Source organism: Oratosquilla oratoria, chromosome 9 (assembly GCF_046742065.1).
Source record: "Oratosquilla oratoria isolate Oo_2021 chromosome 9, ASM4674206v1, whole genome shotgun sequence".
In the NCBI taxonomy this organism is placed as follows: Eukaryota; Metazoa; Arthropoda; class Malacostraca; order Stomatopoda; family Squillidae; genus Oratosquilla; species Oratosquilla oratoria.
This window is the reverse complement of record NC_134785.1, coordinates 61,823,075-61,837,612: the sequence shown is the minus strand read 5'-3', so window position 1 is coordinate 61,837,612 and position 14,538 is coordinate 61,823,075. Positions and strand designations below refer to the sequence as shown.

At 41.8% G+C, this 14,538-nt stretch overlaps 1 non-coding gene across 1 annotated transcript; it reads right to left on the bottom strand.

Annotated features, from left to right (window-relative positions):
- Window positions 1–9,221: 9,221 nt before the first annotated feature.
- Window positions 9,222–9,305, bottom strand: TRNAP-UGG (transfer RNA proline (anticodon UGG)). The gene is given in 2 exon segments: window positions 9,222–9,257; window positions 9,269–9,305. It is a non-coding gene; the product is annotated as a tRNA-Pro (tRNA).
- Between the last annotated feature and the right edge of the window lie 5,233 nt (window positions 9,306–14,538).

Here is a 14,538-nt window from a genome sequence, read left to right as displayed (position 1 = left end):
GACACTTTGTCCTAAAAATATTCTTGAAAAAGCGCTTCGGTAAGTCGGGGTCAGTTGCTATTCTTCTTCTTCTTCCTCTTCTTCTTCCTCTTCTTCTTCGCGTTCTTCTTCCTCTTCTTCTTCTTCTTGTTCCTCTTCTACTTCGTGTTCTTCTTCGCGTTCTTCTTCTTCTTCGCGTTCATCTTCCTCTTCTCCGCGTTCTTCTTCTTTCTCTTCTTCTTTGCGTTCTTTGCGTTCTTCTTCGCGTTCTTCGCGTTTTTCTTCACGTTCTTCGCATTCTTCTTCGCGTTCTTCTTCCTCGCGTTCTTCTTTGCGTTCTTCTTCTTCTTCTTCGCATTCTACTTCGTGTTCTTCTTCTTCTTCTTCTTCTTCTTCGTGCTGGGGATCCCGTGTTGGGGTTCCGCCCCGAGGTCGAAGGGGAAAACGAGGGTTTGCTGTTTGCGCAGCCAAGCCCCCGGCGAAGCCGGGGAGGGCGAAGCCCACGGCTTATATATATATACATATATATATATATATATATAAATATATATATATATATATATATACATATGTACACAGACATGACAGAATTCAATAGACACCAAGAAAAATGTATTTCTACTCTTATTTAATGCTTAATGTTATTCAGATTTACCTAACATGTTATATTAACCTAGATTTATGTAATGATATTCGTGAACTAATCACTAGCATGCCTAGAAGGGTCCTTCCATCAAAAAAAAGCAAATGGGATGTCAACCAAGTATCAGTTATTCACATTGTGACCATTTATAAGCATCTTAACTGTATCACTTGCTTATTTGATCAATTAAACGATTTCTCCTGGTGTCTATTCAATTCTGTCATGTCTGTATATATATATGTATGTATGTTTGTGTGTGTATATGTTTTTCCTTTTCTGCGTGTGTGTGTGTGTATGTTTGTGTGTGTGTGTGTGTGTGTGTATGTATGTGTGTGTGTGTTTGTGTGTGTGTGTGTAGATAGATCGATTTGGATGTAGGTGTCTGTAGACAGGCGGGGTTTATAAGCCCACTCACCCCAACACACACACCCTTCTGAAAGTATCGCCTCATCTTCGAATTTATGACACTTTTTTGTTGTCATCAGTCTATTGTATTCTCCATTATTGTTTCAGATTATCCATTCTGGGTCGATACTTTTACATGTATTACCTCTTGTTTGCATCTATCATTAATCTTAGTTCGAACATGTATAACACAAACACAGTGAAAGCTACTTTAAATATAATTAAATTATCCTTCATAGGGAAGAGCTCGCTAGCTCAGTAGGTAGAGCGTTATTGAATCATTCAGTAATGCAAAGGTCGCAGATTCGAGTCCTCTGCGAGCTACAAACCTTTATTTCTTTCAAACACCTATGTCAAGACCACCCACCCCAAAACAGGGCCGAGAACATCACACCAACGTTCTCCTTACCCACCATTTATTTTCACTTCAAATTATCGACATTTTCTCTTTAGCTACAACAGACGCAAAACAAATATACAGTAAAAGTTACTGCCTTCATTGCAAACGCCTGACTAATCGCTTCCTCCTCTAATGATGCAATATCCATCACCAATCATACCATAAGAGAAAATGGAATTGAACATTACTAGTTAAAGAAAACGGGATTTGAAGTGGATGACTATATGATTATTAAAACTCTCGGAAGTAGTCCTTTACATGTGAACAATAACGTAAAAGATAGTAGTAGTAATAGGAGGAAGAGGTTTCTGGACACGAGGACAACTGGCCTTCTTTGATATATGTGATCCAATGGCTCCCTGTTACAGTAATCTAAATGTTGAGGCGTCTCCTGAGAATGGAAAAGACAAAAAATCAAGATGTACGAGGAGCATATACAGAATGTGGACTAGGGATCATTCGCTCCGATAACCGTCACGACTTTAGGCGGGATGGGTCCAAGGGCAAAGGCATTCTACGCTCGACTGGCAAAAGTGATGGCTGAAAAGAAATAACAAACAAACAGCAGTAGTGTAGCATCGATATGATGTAGACTATTATTGTCACTCCTAAGATCAGCTCCCCTATGACTAAGAAGTACCAGGTCCCCACACCCTAAATCAACGCACATACAAAACTCCCATTTTGAGCACTCTGTAGTAGAAAGTAGGATAAAAGAACTGTGTTAGGCTTCATTAAAGTGAAATCATGTAAAATATAAAGGATAGTCGACCTTAGTCATTGGCAAGAGCGGGGTCAATGGACTTTGTCTGTGGAAGACAGATCCTGACTGCTCTCACCACACAATTCCATACATACATACATACATATACCAAGGCTTTTTCCCCCTTCCAAGGGAGGTAGCCAAAAAGGGAAAGGCATAAAAACACTCGCACCCATTTCATCCCTAAATACACTCCACACCCCTCCCACCCTTCCTCTCATCTGAGCACCTCCTGGATGACGGGTCATCCCTGCACCCTGCCCACCGCCCTGGGTCAGAAGCAGTGTCGCAAGACACAGTACATCCACAGCGAGGCCGTTTCATTTAATCAGCGACCCCCCCTCTCCGTCCCCCTTTGCATATAAGGCGAGGACGGGGAGAAATCCCTTCGGGCTGCGTCAAAATTTACTCACACATACTACCCCACCCCCCACTTCCCCGCCCATTCCTCCTCATGCAGTCACAACATCATCCATATACAACCATTCTCCACTCACCTCTGTCTTCCATCCTCTCCCTTCCTTCCTCAACAGACATTCCCCTCTTCCCCAAAGCCCCCTTCACCCCATCCATCCACCTCATCCTAGGACGTCCCCTCATGTTCACTCCCTCCACATCAGCCTTCCATACCTCTTTTACTAGTCTTTCTTCACTCATTCTTTCCATGTGTCCAAACCATCCTAATATTCTTTCATCAACCCTATCTCCCAAATCCTTTTTCACCCCTGTTCTCCTCCTCACCTCCTCATTTCTCACTCTATCTAGCCTAGTAACCCCCACCATACTTCTCAGACACCTCATCTCAAACACATTCAAACTCCTTCTCTCTTCTTCTCTTATGTTCCACGTTTCTGCCCCATACAGTGCTGTTGGCACAATCACTCCTTCATACAGTCTCCTCTTCGCATCCATTCCCAAATGTCTATTCCTCATTACACTCTTTAAACCACCAAGGCATTTACTCGCTTCTCTCAATCTACATTCTACCTCCACCTTCACTCCACCTTTTCCTGCTACACTTGCACCCAAGTATCTAAAACTATCCACTTCCTCCAGTCGCTCTCCCTTAATGTTCACTTCCAGTCTACTGCCACTTTCACCCCTTGTACATCTCATCACCTTACTTTTACCCACATTTATCTTTAGCTTTCTTCTATCACATACTCTCCCAAACTCTGCCACCAGCTTCCTCAATCCCTCCTCTGACCCTGCCACAAGCGCAGTGTCGTCCGCAAACAACAGCTGGCTCACCTCCCACTTTTCTCCATTTTCTTTAACCATCTCCAATCCCTGACTCACTACCCTAGCATTCACCTCTCGCACCACCCCATCCATGTATAAGTTGAACAGCCAGGGCGACATAACGCATCCTTGACGAAGTCCCACCTTTACTTCAAACCACTCACTCTCTCCATTTCTAATCCTAACACATGCTCTACTACTCTCATAAAAACTCTTGACAGCTCCCAAAAGCTTTCCTCCTATCCCATAAATCTGCATAACCTCCCACAGTGCCTTTCTGTCTACCCTATCATAAGCCTTTTCCAGATCCATGAAAGCCCAAAAAACATCCTTCCCCTTTCCTATAGCTTTCTCACATATCTGTCTTACCACAAAGATCTGATCTACACAACCTCTACCCGTCCTAAATCCACACTGTTCCTCACCAATTACTCCCTCTGTTCCTCTCCTAATCCTCTCAATTAAGATCCTCCCATAAGCCTTCCCTACTACACTCAACAGGCTAATCCCTCTTAAATTACTACATTCACACTTGTCCCCTTTTCCCTTGTAAAGAGGAACTATACAGGCACTACTCCAGTCCTCCGGTACTCTACCCTCTCTCCAGCAAACATTAAATAACCTCACCAACCAGTCCACCATCACTGCACCTCCCTTTTTCAGACATTCTGCATGACATCCATCCAGACCAGGTGCCTTACCTGCTTTCATAATCTTTACAGCTGCCTTCACCTCATCCTTCCTTATTTCTCCTCCATTCTCCTCACTCATCACTCTCATTTTCTTCGCATTTCCAACTGCAGCTATCTTTCCTTCCCTATCCTCCTTCACATTCAGCAACTCCCTAAAATATTCTGCCCATCTTCCCCTCACTGCCATCTCTTCCATTATCAACTCTCCATCTGTACCTTTTACCTTTTCTTCCCTACTTGATTCGCCTCCTCTTCCTCTCTTAATTTCTTTCCAAAACATCTTTTTATTACTTTCAAAATTTTCTGTCATACTCCTACCCCATTTCACATCTGCTCTCCTCTTTGCCTCCTTTACCTTTTGCTTTACTTCTCTTTTCTTTTCTTTGTACGTCTCATATGACTCCCCTGTCCTCTTTTGTAACCAATCTGTGAATGCTCGCTTCTTCTCTTCTACAGCCTTCTTTGTTTCCTCATCCCACCATTCACTACCCTTTCTTCTATTTCCCCCTGTCCTTCTTGTTCCACACACCATCCTTGCACACTTTAAGACTCCCTCCTTGAACCATCCCCATTCCTCCTCCACACCCATCTCTGCTCTATCCTTTACTCCCTCCCACTCCTCCTTCAGCTTCTTTTCGTACTCCTTCTCCTTTTCCTTTTCATTCAAGGAGTTCACTCTAAGAACCTCCCTTCCTTTTGTCCCTTTCCTCCTTCTCCATCTATCCTCCACTCTCAGCTTACCTTCCACCAAAAAATGATCTGATATTCCCCCACCCTCTCCCCTTAGCACATGTACATCCTTAACTCTTCCTATCATAATCCTATTTACCACTACATAATCCATTAGCGCTCTATCTACCACCCTTCCCTCCACCACCCTCTCCCATGTGTACTTATGCTTGACTTTCTTCCGAAACACTGTATTTGCTATCATCAACTCTCTTTCTAGACACATTTCCACCATCAACTCTCCACTACGATTCTTTTCTGGAACTCCACACTTCCCAACCACTCCATCGATTGGACCATTTCCCACCCTAGCATTAAGGTCTCCCAGTACTATTACATTGACATTTCTTCCTAAACCCTCTATGCACTCATTTAAATCTATCCAAAAGGCCTCCCTTTCTTCCATGTTCTTCTCACTGCCCGGCCCATATGCACTTACAAAGACCCACATCTCCTTTCCCACACAATTCCACGAGGATAAAAGTCGTTAAAAAAAACTACTACTAGTAGTAGTAGTAGTAGTAGTAATCATACTCGTATACCCTCGAAACTCCTCACGCTCTGGCTCTCTTTCTCTAGCTGCCCCTCTCATAGTATCTGTGTAATTTCAGTCATGGGTATCTCCCTCTCTCGCCCCTCTTATCCAAATGCTTTTTAGCTCTTTCTCTTTCCCTCGTGTGTTCTATAAAACATGAGAGGAAAGTTGTAAGCTATCATTTGAAAATTGAGTACTGCCAAACCAGGTGACGAACAGAAAAGGTTAATTGTAAGGAATTATAATATCACAGAGGTTGTGCTCTAGGGCCATATCACGTGGGGACGGGTGGTGTTAGCATCTTCAATTTAAGGAACGTAAGGACTAGGAATCTCACCCGAGGTGGCCAGCAAACCATGCTGCCTTTGCACGTCTGCGCAGCTAAATTGTAGACAATGCGCATGCGTCAATGCTGGAAGAAGGTCCACGAACTACAGAAAAAGAGAGGAGGGCAGAAATTGGAGGGAGCAACAACCATAGTCTTGCATTGTCTACCAAAGGCTGAACAAGCTAAGCTGATCAGACTCAAGACATCTTCCCTGTTGTTCCAGCCCACACGTGGTTCAGAGCCGCAAGGTAGACAAAGCTATCGCCAGCATCCAGCTGTGAGCAAACACTGTGAGAAATAGATACGGGATCAAACGGGTTCTGATCTTGACAGAGGGACTTAGCTTCGCTGGGGTTTGCGACCAACCTTGCTCTTGTGTAGACCTCTACGGCGGCATCCAGGGTGTCTTGTAGTCCTTTGCCAGTGCAGCTGACAAGAGCATCAACATCAAAGTGCTGAAGATCCGTCACCATTGTCTGCGAAGTCCTCGTAAGAGCCTGAAGTCGTGTCGCAAGTTAAAGGCGCTACCATCCCCAAGTGCGTGACGCTGTTACTCCCCAATACACACATATAAAAGTGCGGTGAAACCTCGTACCATGACCATACCCGATGGTCCTCCGAAAGTACTTTGTACTAAAGACGTCAGAACGCCTCTCCAAGTCAGTTCATGTCTAATAGCCGCACAGAAAGACAAGGAGCAGAAACAAAAACACTGGGCAAGGAGCCAGTGAGTCAGCGTGAACAATGGAACCAGAGAAACACAATTGATAATTGGTCTGTGACGCCTGAAGCTAAACGGACAGTGTCGATAATTTGATATGAAGACAAATCATTGAAAGAGAGAATGACCTTCCTCTCGTGTCCCTCGCCCTCCCCTTGGCCGTATAATCTGAAAAGGGGAGGAAAATTTTGCAAGAGGGAATGGTGAGGAAAAGGCAAATGGTCAAGAAAATGGTTATAGTTCGCACAGGACTCGAACCTGTGGCCTTTACGATTTTTCAGAGTCAGCATATGTAACGCTCTACCAACTGAGCTAGCGAGCTAACTTATTGTGAGGTTAGTTGTATTATACTTACTCTAACTTGATTATGCATTGGCTGTGATATATATATATATATATATATATATATATATATATATATATGTATTTATATATATATATATATATACATGTGTGTGTGTGTGTGTGTGAGAGAGAGAGAGAGAGAGTGTAAATTAATACTGCTGAGGGTTCTAAAATCAGATGATATTTATTAGATCATAATTACCCCCAGAAAAGGTGATCTCCAACTTTAGAACTCAGCAAAGCGTAATGACGGCGAAAAAGTATAGTTCCTTGCAAGTTATGGTGATAATACTTGTGAGGCAATCGACTTCCCACCACTCTTCCCCAATGCACGAGGAAACACACATCATCGGTCAAACAAATGCATCTATATCTATTCAGGCATGGTCGAACATAAACAATACGTCTATGCAGTCACGATTTATTTAGATTCGTTCAAATACACACGCGCACGCCCTCACACACATCCCCAGTAGGTGCCCGCACACACACGCACATACAAACAAACAAACACGCTCATAATCAATACAAGCTTGGCAACTTTTGCCCTGTTATCATAACCCTCACGGGTTTCTACTCTTCGTGTGTGTGTGTGTGTGTGTGTGTGTGTGTGTGTGTGTGTGTGTGTGTGTGCGCGCGCGCGCGCGTATATTCAGGTTGTTCGACATCTCTGTTGAATTTGGAAAGCAAGTGCGCTTCCCATACGTTCAACCCCGCTTAAGTCGGAACCAAATACTTCAAATATCGGATAAGTTGCACAATTTCGTGCCCTCGAATACACACCTGATATATCGGATCGTTCTCTGAGATCTATGGGAAAAGTTGGGCTCTCGGATAGATATCGGATACGTATCCGATATAGAGCATCGTATCTAGTATTATAGTTATCCGAATAATGTTATTCCATTGAGCAGTATATAATGTGTTTTTTTTTTGTAATTTTTGTAGAATAAAAGATGCACAAAGTAATTTTCAGATATGTTGTGTATTAAACGTGGCGGGACTAAACCTTAGACTTCCCCCTGATAACTCGGTTTGTGTGTGCGAGTGTGCGTGTATGTGTTTTATATATATCTCGGCTTGGCGTTCCCCCTAATTGAAGATCCAAACACCAGTCCCAACTGTGCCAGCCCAAGAGAACAAACTCTGTGATATTATAACGCCTTATAATTGACATTTTCTTATCGCCTCCTCGTTTGCCAGTACTCAAATGATAATTCACAACTTTTCTCTCATGCCCGTCTGAGAGAACTCGTGAGGGAGAAATAGATAAAAAGCATTTGGATAAGAGGGGTGAGAGACGGGGTGTCCGGGACTGAAATTACAGATACTATAAAAGCTAGAGAAAGAGAGCCAGGGCGTGAGGAGTTTCGTGAGTATGTATGACTAGTACTACTACTACTACTACTAGTACTACTGTTTTTATTTTCTTGTTTTTTGGAAACTACATCCATCCTCATGGAATTGTGTGCTGAAAGCAGTTAAGACCTGTCACCCACATAGTTCATTGACCCCTCTCCCACCAATGGCTGTGGTCGACTGCCCTTTTATATTTTTTCCATTTCACTTTAATGAATTCTAAGACAGAAATTAATTTATCCTACTTTCTACTACCGTCTGCTCAAAACCGGAGTTTTCTTTGTGTGTTGATTTAGCAGGTGGGGACCTGGTAACTTTTAGGCATAGAAGAGCTGATTTTACGAGTAAGAATGATAGTCTACATCTCATCCACGCCACTAAATTGCTCTTTGGTTATATATATATTTTTTTTTCTGCCATCACGTCTGCAAGACAAGCGTTGAATGGCTTTGCGTTTGGACCAATTGCGACCGAAATTGCCAAGGTTATCGAAGTAGTGAATGAGCCTTGATCTACATTCTGTAAACGCTCATCGTACATCCTGATTTTTTTTTTTTTTTTTTTTCCATTCTCAGGAGTTAGGTCAATGTAACAAAGGGCCATTAGATCAGATATTCGTATGTCAAAGAAAGACACTTGTCCCCGTCTCCAGAAACCTCCTCCTCCTCTTTTTCTTACTATTATACTACCACTACTTTTACTACCATTACTACTACTGCTACTACTACTACTACCACTACTGCTACTATCATTTATGTGGTTGTTCACATATAAACGACCTACATCCGAGGGTTTTCATAATCATATAGTCATCCACTTCCAATTTTGTTTTCTTTAGTTAGGAATGTTCAATTCAATTTTATCTTATGTCTGGGGGTGGAACCGATAAGTCAGGCGTTTAGAATATAGGCAGAGACGTTTACTCAATATTTGCTTTGCGACGGTTGTATCTAAAGAGACAATGTCGATGATTTGAAATGAAAAATGAATGGTGGGAAAGAATGATGTCGCTGTGGTGTCCTCGGTCCTGTCTTGGAGTGGGTGGTCTCGAGGTCAGTGATCGTAATAAACAAAGGATTATAGCTCGCACAGGACTCGAACCTGCGACCTTTGCGAATTCTGAAAGGGCCAAGTGCAACGCTCTGCCAACTGAGCTAGCGAGCTCACATTATTGATGGTTACTTTATTTATATTTAAAGTAGTTTACACGTGAGGTCACGTACGGAGTGAGCCGAGGGTAGAGATATCTTCCCATGTTCCCCTTTCTTTTGTTAAGGGTACTACTAAAACAGCACGCTCTCTCTTAATTCTATCTACTGATGAGGATTGCAGTTTGCAATCGAAACATATAGATTCCCCGTTTCCAGTCTTTTCTACTCCAACAGTGGTTTCGACGTGATTGACAAATGTGTGATTACGTTTTTCTCCTGTAATATATATATATATATATATATTTATATGTATATGTATACATATATATATATGTATAAATAAGTCTAAATAAAAATATTCCTCTAAAAAACGATGTGGAAGTCGGGGACAGGTGGTATTACGGTGACACTTTGTCCTAAAAATATTCTTGAAAAAGCGCTTCGGTAAGTCGGGGTCAGGTGCTATTCTTCTTCTTCCTCTTCTTCTTCTTCGCGTTCTTCTTCTTCCTCTTCTTCTTCTTCTTCTTCTTTTTCCTCTTCTCCTTCGTGTTCTTCTTCTTCGCGTTCTTCTTCTTCTTCTTCTTCTTCTTCCTCTTCTTCTTTGCGTTCTTCTTATTTTTCCTCGCGTTCTTCTTCGCATTCTTCTTCGCGTTCTTCTTCCTCGCGTTCTTCTTCCTCGCGTTCTTCTTCGCGTTCTTCTTCGCATTCTACTTCGTGTTCTTCGGGTTCTTCTTCGCGTTCTTCTTTGCGTTCTTCTTCGTGCTGGGGATCCTGTGTTAGGGTTCCGCCCCGAGGCCGAGGAGGAAGAGGAAAACGAGCGATTGCTGTTTGCGCAGCCAAGCCCCCGGCGAAGCCGGGGAGGGCGAAGCCCGCGGCTTATATATATATATGTATATATAATATATATATATATAAATATGTATATATATAAATATATATATATATGTATATATATAATATATATATATATATACATATACAGACATGACAGAATTCAATAGACACCAAGAAAAACGCATTTCTGCTCTTATTTAATGCTTAATGTTAAAATTTATCTAATATGTTATATTTACCTAGATTTATGTTTCACATTACATACAAGATTAATCAAGCATGCCACAAACCCAAAGACCAGTAGACCTATCTGAATTTCAGCGAGGTCGTATTGTGGGTCAACATGAAGGTGGACTTAACGCAAAATATCTGGAAATCTGTCAATACCCCTTTCTACTGTTAATAGAGTAATCGTATAATTCACCAAAGGGGGGCAGGAATGGCACAAAACCTCATTCACGTCGTCCCGGGCCCTCAGAATGAACCTTGCAGCTCGTCAAAAGAAATGTCGAAGAGGATCCACGTTGCAAGGCCTCTGACATAGCAGCACAAGCTGATGTCAGTCCCAGAACACCTGTCAGGTATCTCCACAAGCTGGGTTACTATGGCAGAGCTGCAAGAAGGAAACCACTCCTTCGTCCAGCCAATATCAAGCGCAGAAAGGAATGGGGCTGTTGAGAAGGTGGAGATCTGTAGCCTTTTGGAGCACTGTCATTTTCTCTGATGAGTCACGATTCGCATTATTTTCTGACAGTGGAAGAGTGTGGGTCTGGAGACTCTGTAGTCAAGAGTTTGACCTCAAAAGACTGCAGCCAACAGTGAAACATAGGGACATTTCAATAATGGTGTGGGGTGCAATTTGGAGTGATGGTCGATCAGAGCTTGTGGAGTGTCAAGGAAACATCAATTCAGGCAAATATGTTTCTATATAAGAGGAAGGACTCGTTCCAATATTCTACAGTGGTAGAATGAGTAAAAATGTATTCTTGTTTATGGAAGATGAAGCTGCTTGTCACACTGCTCAAGCAACACAAAATTGGTTGAGCCAAAATGGGATCAGGAAACTTCCATGACCAAGTCAGTCCCCGGATATGAACCCTATTGAACACCTCTGGGGCATATTAGACCGACAACTTCGCAAAAAGAACAGGAAGCTATCTTCAAAGTTCTCTTAGGATTACTACGGGAAACATGGCAAGAAATCTCTCAAGATGATATTCGTGAACTAATCACTAGCATGCCTAGAAGGGACCTTGCATTGAAAAAAGCAAAGAGGATGTCAACCAAGTATCAGTTATTAACATTGTGACCATTCATAAGCACTTTAACTGTATCAACTTGTTTTTAATCAATTAAACCATTTCTCTTGGTGTCTATTCAATTCTGTCATGTCTGTGTATATATATGTTTTTGTCTATGTGTGTGTGTGTGTGTGTGTGTGTGTGTGTGTGTGTGTGTGTGAGTTTGTGGTACATCGATTTAGATGTAAGTGTCTGTAGTCAGGCGGGGTTTATAAGCCCACTCACCCCAACACACACACCCTTCTGAAAGCATCGCCTCATCTTCGAATTTATGACACTTTTTCGTTGCCATCAGTCTATTGTATTCTCCATTATTGTTTCAGATGATCCATTCTGGGTCGATACTTATACATATATTACCTCTTTGCATCTATCATTAATCTTAGTTCGAACTTGTATAACACGGTGAAAGCTACTGTAAATATAATTGAATTATCCCTTCATAGTATGAACTCGCTAGCTCAGTAGGTAGAGCGTTGTAATTGAATCATTGAGTAACGCAAAGGTCGCAGGTTCGAGTCCTGTGCGAGCTACAAACCTTTATTTCTTACAAGCACCAATGTCGAGACCACCCACCTCAAGACAGGGCCGAGAACATCACAGCAACGTTCTCCTTACCCACCATTTATTTTCACTTCAAATTATCGACATTTTCTCTTTAGCTACAACAGTCGCAAAACAAATATACAGTAAAAGTTGCTGCCTTCATTGCAAACGCCTGACTAATCGCTTCCTCCTCTAATGCAAGATCTAAGGATATAAGGTCTAACCACTTCCGACCGAATTTCGAGGGAGTTGGCGCAGCGGGCCCGTGAACGTCACCTGGCTGTTCAAAGTGGGGTTGGCGGGTCCTATAGCTGTCAGTTGAAGCTGGTCCGTCGTTCGAGAATGTCGTTGTCTTCGCTCGCACCGCTCCACGCAATTAGTTATATTCTGACAAATATTATATGAAATATATATATAAATATATATAAAATATTATAGTTCCTGTCTATATATATGAATATATAATATATATGATATATAATATATATAATATATAAAATATTATAGTTCCTGTCTTCCTTGGCGTTTCACAGTTTTCTTCAGTGTTTCACAAAGAGAAAACGGACCCAGCCTAATGACGTCAGAAGCTGCGCACAATAATTTAAACGGTCTGACCTGTATATTTAGACCTTGCTCTAATGATGCAATATCCATCACCGATCATACCATAAGAGAAAATGGAATTCAACATTACTAGTTAAACAAAACGGGATTTGAAGTGGATGACTATATGATTATTAAAACTCTCGGAAGTAGTCCTTTACATATGAACAATAACGTAAAAGATAGTAGTAGGAGGAGGAGGGGGAGTAAGAAGGGGAAGAGGAGGTTTCTGGACACGAGGACAACTGGCCTTCTTTGATATATGAATATGTGATCCAATGGCTCCCTGTTACAATAATCTAACCGTTGAGGCGTCTCCTGAGAAAGGAAAATACAAAAAATCAAGATGTACGAGGAGCGTACACAGAATGTGGACCAGGGCTCATTCGCTCCGATAACCTTCACGACTTTAGGCGGGATGGGTCCAAGGGCAAAGGCATTCTACGCTCGACTGCCAGAGGTGATGGCTGAAAAGAAATAACAAACAAACAGCAGTAGTGTAGCATCCATATGATGTAGACTATCGTTGTCACTCCTAAGATCAGCTCCCCTATGACTAAGAAGTACCAAGTCCCCACACCCTAAATCAACGCACATACAAAACTCCCATTTTGAGCACTGTAGTAGAAAGTAAGATAAAAGAACTGTGTTAGGCTTCATTAAAGTGAAATCATGTAAAATATAAAGGGTAGTCGACCTTAGTCATTGGCAAGAGCGGGGTCAATGAACTTTGTCTGTGGAAGACAGATCCTGACTGCTCTCATCACACAATTCCACGAGGATAAAAGTCGTTTTCAAAAAATAAGAAAAAAAAACCACTAGTAGTAGTAGTCATACTCACCCTCGAAACTCCTCACGCTCTGGCTCTCTTTCTCTAGCTGCCCCTCTCATAGTATCTGTGTAATTTCAGTCACGGACATCTCCCTCTCTCGCCCCTCTTTTCCAAATGCTTTTTAGCTCTTTCTCTTTTCCTCACGTGTTCTATCAGACAAACATGAGAGAAAAGTTGTGAGCTATCATTTGAGAATTTAGTGCTGGCAAAACAGGGGATGCACAGAAAATGTTAATTGTAAGGAATTATAATATCACAGAGGTTGTGCTCTAGGGCTGGCACACACACACACACACATACATACACACACACACATACACACACACACACACACACACACACACACACACACACACACACACACACACACACACACACACTCACGTACGTACGTCCACCAAGTGGAATGATATTGTTATTTTGATCAACAATTTGTAAGGATACCCTGTAGTTTTATTTATACATTTTGCTGTGCTATTCTTTTACATACACTCTCTAGTCTTTATCCTCCTTCATCTTTTTAATTAAGTCATTTCCCCTTTTATAATATAGTGGTGACCTTTACACGCTTCTACTCATTCCCAGTAGGCTATGTTGTACTTCTTCGTGCTGAGATACGTTCAAGTACCTTATATCAGCGAGAGAAAGGAATTATAAGTAAACGAACGAAGAGCTGTAGGAAACAAAGTTTACTATGCCCTGTCATCTATAATGAAGAGTGGGATTAATCGCAGAAGAACTAAGGTATAGTCTGTGCGCTTTAACTAGTCCGTTCAGGGTATAGCATAGGTCATACCAAATCTACCATAGTACATGCCTCTTATTCTGTTATTTCCCATCTATGTGCTATCTTATTTTCTTATAGTCTGCATATGATACAAGATGATGAATGCTATAAGTATCAATTTGTAGGATGTATATATATATATATATACATGTGTGTGTGTGTGTGTGTGTGTGTATGTGAGAGAGAGAGAGAGAGAGAGAGTGTAGATTAATACTGCTGAGGGTTCTAAAATCAGATGATATTTATTAGATCATAATTACCCCAGAAAAGGTGATCTCCAACTTTAGAACTCAGCAAAGCGTAATGACGGCGAAAAAGTACAGTTCCTTGCAAGTTATGGTGA